The sequence below is a fragment of the Phalaenopsis equestris genome, unplaced genomic scaffold, assembly GCF_001263595.1.
Source record: "Phalaenopsis equestris unplaced genomic scaffold, ASM126359v1 Scaffold000002, whole genome shotgun sequence".
NCBI lineage: Eukaryota > Viridiplantae > Streptophyta > Magnoliopsida > Asparagales > Orchidaceae > Phalaenopsis > Phalaenopsis equestris.
Window position 1 is genome coordinate 650,868 of NW_018164444.1, and position 8,627 is coordinate 659,494.

The window sequence follows — 8,627 nt, forward strand, 5'->3', positions numbered from 1 at the left end:
GGCAAACCCCACACCAAAAATAGTGCCGACACCTTACATATTAGAAAACTTAAACTCGTCATAGCGAGGAGCTTGGAGCTAGCATTGTGGGCAGCACCATCTTCAACAACAAGAGGATCTACAACAACATATCTTTTCTTAGAATTAAATAATAAGCCATAGGATTTTGAGGTTTTTTGCTTATGCAACATAAATCCTCAACTCATCTTTAGGCCTTTTGTATAGCCCTGCAGTATAATATAAGCCCTAACTCGCCTTAGGATTCTGAGGTTGTCGTTTGTCATGCCTAAATCCTCACATATTTCAGGCTATTTATGTGATCGCTTCACATGAATGTAAGCCCTAAACAAATAAAATTGACAGGATGAAACACTTTAATAATTTCTCCTCAAAATTGAAGCCAAACTATAGAATAGCTTGGGAAGTCACCGAGGTTCTCCTTTGGAGCTATGACGTCCCCTAGTTCTTCCTCCTTTGGATTCCAAAAACAAAATGTTCAAATTTGAGCAATTCCCTTTTAACACCTCTTTGTCCAATCTCGTTGAAAACTCCTATCCTTATGACCTCCTTAAAGATAACATTTCCTGATTTTGATCAACAGTTTTCTTTGGTGACTTCAGTTATCTAAGATGTAATTAACTATAGGGGCTTTCCCTTATAGAAAGGATTTTTTTCGAACCCAACTTAATATAAACCTTGTTTAATTCTTTGTATTAAATATGATAACTTGTTGGCAAATAAAATGATTTCGCTGACCAAACGTATGTCATATACTTCCTAGTTTATTTGATCGAGCCTCATCCTCGAGTCTTGTATTTATCTTTTGGGATAAATACAGGGTTTGAAGTATAATGCTCTTTCATTTAAACTATGAAAGATATGAGATCAGTTTGATTTCATATTTTTCTAAACTTGTATATATATGTAAATTAAAATGTCCTTTCGAAGCGGGCGACAAGATTTTGATTTCGGCGGCCGACAACTTCCAATGGGCAACTCCACAACCAAAAATTAGTGTCAACAGTTTTCTATATGTAGGTGGTGCTTCAAGCTGAAACGAAGTATGATTAGGGCTTGTTTTAAGTAGCCCCTTGAGGGAACACTTGTATCATTCCTTGGTAGTAGAGTTTGAGGTAACAAACAATCTAGTGGAGTATGAGCATTGATCTTCGGACTGTGTGTAGCCTATCAAATGGGTGTATGATACCTAGCAGTGAATTGAGAGTTAAAACTAATAATAAATTAAATAAAATAATGAATTCAAGGTTATAGGTGAAGTGATGATTAGGTACCTCAATAAGGCCAAGGTAGAGATATGGAAGTTCACCTAGTGCAAAATTAAACATGTCGACAGAGAAGAAAACAAGGTGGCCGACCTATTATTGAAATGTGTTCTCATGGGGAACAAATCACCATAAAAACTCAGCCGGTCGGTCGTCATAGAGCCAGAGATGATGGTGTTGGAGACTGAAGAGAACAAAAGCTGGACAGACCCCTAAGCCTGCTAATTGAAGATGGGATAAATTGTAAAAGAAATAACAAATATCAATAAATTTAAATACAAAACTACTCAATACTTACTGATAAAGGGGCACTCTTCCTGAAATTGACAACTTTGTTATACCTATAATGCCTAAAGGTGAGCAAGGTAGAGGGCTTTTTTTGAGAAATTCATTACGGGCAATGCGAGAGTCACTCAGGAGGAAAGACATTAGCACACTGGGTTAATTGATGATGTGTCAATCTGAAAGTTCAAATTTTGAGAAACTAGGGGGCTATAACTGCGATTTTTTCCGGAGTCCCTTCAAAAATAGGTCTCCTACCATCACTTTCTCCTACATCAACAAAACGAGAAGCAATATTTTGAGCAATAATAGTAACCTCACCGGTTATTGTATCTTGAATAACAATAGTAATTTTAGACATGGATGTACTATATTTTGAGGCAACATGTCTAAGGAACGGATCCTCATCTTCTAGAAAGTTACATGTTGATGGGGGATGCTTCTATTTCTATTATTTAACGTCTAGTTTCTCCTTCGTCACCCTAACTCAGGCCGCCTCATTGATGTCTGAGAGACGCCATTGATCTTTAGTCATCTTACCCTTCAACATTCGGACGACTGTTGCCTAAATGACGTACTACGAAACTAAGAGATGGCAGCCAGTCAATATCGCCTTAGCAAGGTGCATATCCTTCAAAAGAGACTTCACCTTATCCCACATTGGCTATGAAGGCTTGGTCCTAACACTCCAGTTGTCAGAGCAAGAACCAACCAAAAACTGTTTCCTACAATCTTGTATCTTATTTTTGACTCCAAGCAGTTGAAGTTTCTTAACAGTCGAAAACATGGTAATATCCTCCTTATCGACCTTGAATGAATAACATTAAATAAATAGGTTGATCGAATACAAGATGCATTCTCAACAGAAGAAAAAGAAGAAGTTCATTATTACGACTATGGAATTTGATAATACTTGAGTCAGAATTACCTCGTACATATTAAAAAAAACTCCAGAGTTCATCATACAGAGACAACCAGACGATTTACTTAAGTTGGTCATGCTAAAATACTAGATGTTTACCCACATTGCTTGTCTTATGTGCCAAGCTGCTCCCTTTGAAGGACCTACAGTTCCATTGATGTCCAATTACATTTGTTTGCCACATAAAAAATTTGGAGGAAAGCTGTCGCCAATTGTACTGCTCTTGCTAGGAGCCACTGAAGTGGCCAAGCAAGGTTGGAAGAGTGGACCAGCTGCATGCAAAGGATCGAGTGGCCGATGTCCCCCATGCATCGATCAATGATGGAGGCATGACGATCATACCTAATGTTCTGACTGTGATAGTGGGAACGAATTCAACAACATCTTTGGATGTTCTGTCATCCTTGTTATCCTCCTGATCGACTGATTCTTCTTTATTAAGATAATGTTAATAAATTACTAAACATCGCTAATGATAAAAAACATTCTTACATACTTAAAAAATCTATCCATTGAAGAAAGTGTCCGTGAAATCTCCTCTCCCTCACGAGAGGGTATCTCCATTTTTCTATGGTGGCTGCTGAGGAGATCTAGTGATTACTACTTATTTCAGGCACTTTTCATGGACCTTGATGCCTTTGGTAATTAGGCCCTACTAGCTTTCAAAAATCACACCTGAGCTAGGCCTGGGGGTTGGGGTTTTCTAGTAAGGCCTTTTCATCACCTCCCCCTTAATACCCTCGAATGAGTCGACTTTATCGGGCAACACAGGTTCCGGTCTTGGCCTCTTCTCTTTCTTTACAATCTTTTTCTTCTTTACAGAGGGATTTGAAATCTTGCCATACCTTGTAGTTCAACGTCTATATCTTTCCAATTTGTACCATCTACCATGAGGGGGGTGGGAACTAACAACAAAGAAAGTAATGGCAACCATATAGTCCTATTTTTAGGAATCACTGGGCATGAAATCCAAATGAAAGTTATTTCTTGAATTATTTTTCTCAATTTTAGTACTATTGATTATTTGAATGTTTCCCTATCCTTATCATATGTATCACTATCAAGGATTATGAAAACTCAAAGAATTAATTTGTATGCACCAAAACTACCACCACAAATCTCACAGTGATCAAATGGCGAAGGGTGATGGCCAAACAATTGAAGCATCGGGCTAAAGGAGCATGATCGGAACTAACCATGCAACAAATGATCGCTTGATCAAGTAGACTGACATGCAATATCGGCGGATCCAATCAATGAACCACGCTTACGGTCAGGTCACAACCAGTCGACCGACCGATTTTACCTCATCAAAAGTGACCATCAAGCGACTGGTTGACTCAAATGACCAAACTCAAACAAGTAAACCAACTGATAGTCGTTGCATTAAACTTAAATTGTAATGCAAATCTGATATTAAATTAGAACATTAATTTCATTAAGAGTGGTTTCCATAACCGTTCCCTCCTTTCTATAAATGTACAAATATGTCCCTATAAATAGGGGCTAGAAGATGAATAAAAGGAATTTCTCCCAGACTTCTCTGCCGAAAATTTCTCTAAATACTTTACTCTCTTTCTTTCTTTTTCTCTCGGCTCCAACTGTCGAGGCATGTATTTCCAAAAGAAAATCTAGGATCCATCATATAAAATTACATATTTGTTTTGTTCTCAAGACATAATAGGTTAAAAAATTGGTATAAAGTCTTGTGCTAGATAATATTTGCTATAGAATTTCACTTTTGGCTTTATATAAAATACTTGCTCTCTATGCTTTTTCCCACCTTGTAGGTTCCACACCATATTGGTATTAGAGCTCATGGTCAAAGGTAGAAGGAGGATGGCAGCTCAAGATGATGATCAAAACTTAGAGGCATTATGGAGGGCACAAGCAATTACTATTCAGTGCATCAATGAACATGCTACAAATTTTGGAAGGTTTGCTGTTGAGATGAGAATGAAAATCTAATCTCTCACGTGATTGGGAGGTCTTCATCAAACAACTAAAACAGATAAATTAATTGCTCTCTATTATAATCACAACCAGGTATGAGAAAACATAACGAAATGATGACTGCCAGGTGTGAATTTGATGCACTATATCACAAAAAACCACATAGACTTGTAATTTGATTTTTCTGATTCTGAAGAAGAAGAATGATACCTTACTGAGAGATCAAAAAAATTTAAAGGAGTGTTTGGTGGCACACTTTTAACGGGATTTAGCCATGAATTTCACCTAAATCTAGCCAAAACACAAAAAAAAGAAGGAAATCCAAATCCAACTCTTCGTAAAATCCAATTCTCCCTCATTCTGTCTCTTAAGCGACTTAAACTCAGATTTACCAAATCTGATTATGAGGTGGATTGCACAGATTTACTTTGATGTTGCTTGCATGCTCCATCTCCATCTCGGGCTTGTAGGATTTCCTGAATTTGATAAATCCTATTAACTTAAAGCTGCAGTTGCAACCAAACACTACATAAGTATGAATTCTGTAATAGAAATCCACAAGATTTTGTAGTTAAGATAGATATTCCATATTTTATGGCCATTTACACGTGGATGAAGACCTCAATTAGGAGCAGGCCATGGAAAATATTTAACCATGAAAATTTTGATTGAAAATTAAGTCAAATATGTAGCATGTTGACTAAATGGGGCAGCAAAAGCATGGTGGTCACAATTTTTACAATCCAGCTGGTGAGAAGGAAAGGGCAATATCAAAAGTTGGTGTAGAATGTAACAATTTCATAGAGATCATTTTCTATCAACTAATTTCAAAAAAAATGTTGTATGTTCATTAGTAACATTGCACGTAGGGTCACCGAACCGTTAGTGAGTTCACTGAGAAATTCTATCAGTTGAGTGCGCGGAACAATCTAAATATAACAAATAATCAATTAGTTACCATATATATTGGAGTTCTCAAAAAAGCAATCCAAGATAGACTTGATCTGAGATTGATATGGTCGTTGTCATGGGCTGCGGATTCTGCATACAAAACGGAAATCCAAATCATTTGACACAAGAGGGGAAGTTCAACAAAGAAGGTATCTCATAAATCTATGCATAAGCTAAGATTTTAGCCATTAGAAATCATATATAGTTTTAATCCATCACCAAATGCTGTTAAAAAACTTCTAATACATATTTTAGATCAGTTAGCAACTCAAAATTGCAGGTCAAAGATAATCCTTATAACAAGCCCACCAACCTCAACCACTATAAATGCTTTCTACCGGGTCATAAATCAAATGAATGTCCCTCTTAACAACAGTCACATCATGCATAAAATGATGGAGAACAAGAAAATTATGAAACAGAAGAGAATAAGGTAGAAGAACTTCATGGGGATGAAGGTGAACCTCTTCATTGTGAATAGAAAAATTATTGATTACTCCTTGCCAACTAGTTCAATCACAACGTCAAGCAATCTTTTGAACCAAGTTTACAATCGATGAGAGAGAGTTTGATTTACTTGTAGATAGTTGATGCACTAAAAATATCATCTCTCGCTCTATGGTACAAGCTCTCAATCTAAAATTGTTACAAGTGGTCACAATTGTTACAATCCAGTTCCAGCTGGTGAGAAGGAAAGGGCAATATCAAAAGTTGGTGTAGAATGTAACAATTTCATAGAGATCATTTTCTATCAACTAATTTCAAAAAAAATGTTGTATGTTCATTAGTAACATTGCACGTAGGGTCATCGAACCGTTAGTGAGCTCACTGAGAAATTCTATCAGTTGAGTGCGTGAAACAATCTAAATATAACAAATAATCAATTAGTTACATTGTATATTGGAGTTCTCAAAAAAGCAATCCAAGATAGACTTGATCTGAGATCGATATGGTCGTTGTCATGGGCTGCGGATTCTTCATGCAAAACAGAAATCCAAATCATTTGACACAAGAGGGGAAGTTCAACAAAGAAGGTATCTCAAGAATCTATGCATAAGCTAAGATTTTAGCCATTAGAAATCATATATAGTTTTAATCCATCACCAAATGCTGTTAAAAAACTTCTAATACATATTTTAGATCAGTTAGCAACTCAAAATTGCAGGTCAAAGATAATCCTTATAACAAGCCCACCAACCTCAACCACTTTAAATGCTTTCTACCGGGTCATAAATTAAATGAATGTCCCTCTTAACAACAGTCACATCATGCAGAAAATGATGGAGAACAAGAAAATTATGAAACAGAAGAGAATAAGGTAGAAGAACTTCATGGGGATGAAGGTGAACCTCTTCATTGTGAATAGAAAAATTATTGATTACTCCTTGCCAACTAGTTCAATCACAACGTCAAGCAATCTTTTGAACCAAGTGTACAATCGATGAGAGAGAGTTTGATTTACTTGTAGATAGTGGATGCACTGAAAATATCATCTCTTGCTCTATGGTACAAGCTCTTAATCTCAAAACTAGTAAACATCCTAATACATACAAGATTAGTTGGGTAAAATGAGGTATTGATATCTTCGTTATGGATATATGTCATTTCACATTTTTCTATTGAGAAATATTTTGTTTGTGAGGTGTTTTATGATGTTTTAGACATGGATGTTTGTCATTTAATTCTCAATCAACCTTGGCAATTTGATATGAGAGCAATATATGAATGTTTTTCTAATACCTACTTTTTTGAACGGAAGGGAAAGAAACTTCGATTACTTTCAACACCTAGCATGCTACTTATTATCAACCACCAAAAAAAACCCAAGGTATGTGCAATTTCTGGACCAATGATCATAAATCCTTTCAAAGAATCAGCTCTCTTAGCTCTTATTGTGAACGAAATAGCTAAGGTGTCTAAGAACATATTAGATTTCTTGTGCAATTTGAAGATAGAAGGCCTGTCGAATTACCATGCAAGCTACCACATTTGCACCCCATTCAACATCAAATTAATTTAGTTTTAAATTTCTCACTTTCCAACCTCCTTCATTACAAGATGAGTAAAACAACATCATATTTTACAAGGCATAATCAATAAAATGTTAGAAAAACAATTAATTCAACGCAATATGAGCCCTTGCACTGTTCTAACATTATTAATGCCAAATAAAGATGGTCAACAACAAATGTGTGTGGATAGACACACACTTAATAAAATCACAATCAAATACCATTTTCCACCTCCTCACTTATAAGATATGCAAGATACACTATCCAGAGCTAAAATATTTTCCATGTTGGATCTTCATGGCGGATATCACCAAATTACTATTAGCTCGGGAGATGAATGGAAGACAGCTTTAAAAATCTGTTAGGGCTTTCATAAGTGGAAGGTAATTTCATTTGGGTTATAAATGCCCATAACACTTTTATGAGGCTCGTGAATGAAGTACTCGAGCCATTTTTAAAGTTTCTTGTTTTGTTTACTTTGATTACATATTAGTAGGGGTGTAAACCGAACCGAACATGACGAACAAAGCTTGTGTTCGTCTTCGGTTCGTTTGAAAGTTAGTTTGTTTGAAATAAGCTCGTGTTTGAAATTGTTCGTGAAGTCGCTGTTCGTGTTTGTTTCTTAAAGAGCGAGTCGAACACAAGCTGTTCGGGAACGACGAGCCAGTTTGACATCCCTAATATTAATATATATAAATAACATATTATATTAATTATATAACTTATATTATATAAATATTTAATATCTATATTAGTATATTACTAATATAGTATATCAATACATTATTATTATTAATTTATTATATATTACAATTTATAAAATTTAATTTTTTAAAATATCACAAATTTTTTATATATAACTATTTGAAATTATTTTATATTTCGAACAATAACGATTCAAACACGAACGAACGCATCACTGTTCGTGTTTGGATTGTTTAAATAACCGAATGAAAAAGATTTGTTCACGTTCATCTCGTTTACTTATCGAACGAATTAAACACGAACTCATTGACGAACCGAACACGAACTATTCACGAACAACGAGCTTTTTTGACAGCCATAATATATAACAACTCTTTCAAAGTGCACGTGCAACAACCTATTCAATCTTTATGGTTCTCTGGTCATAGAAACTTTACCTCAATACATCAAAGTATGAATTTGCTTCACCAAGTGTTCTTTATTGGGCTATGTGATTTTAGCAAAAGGGGGAAATAGATT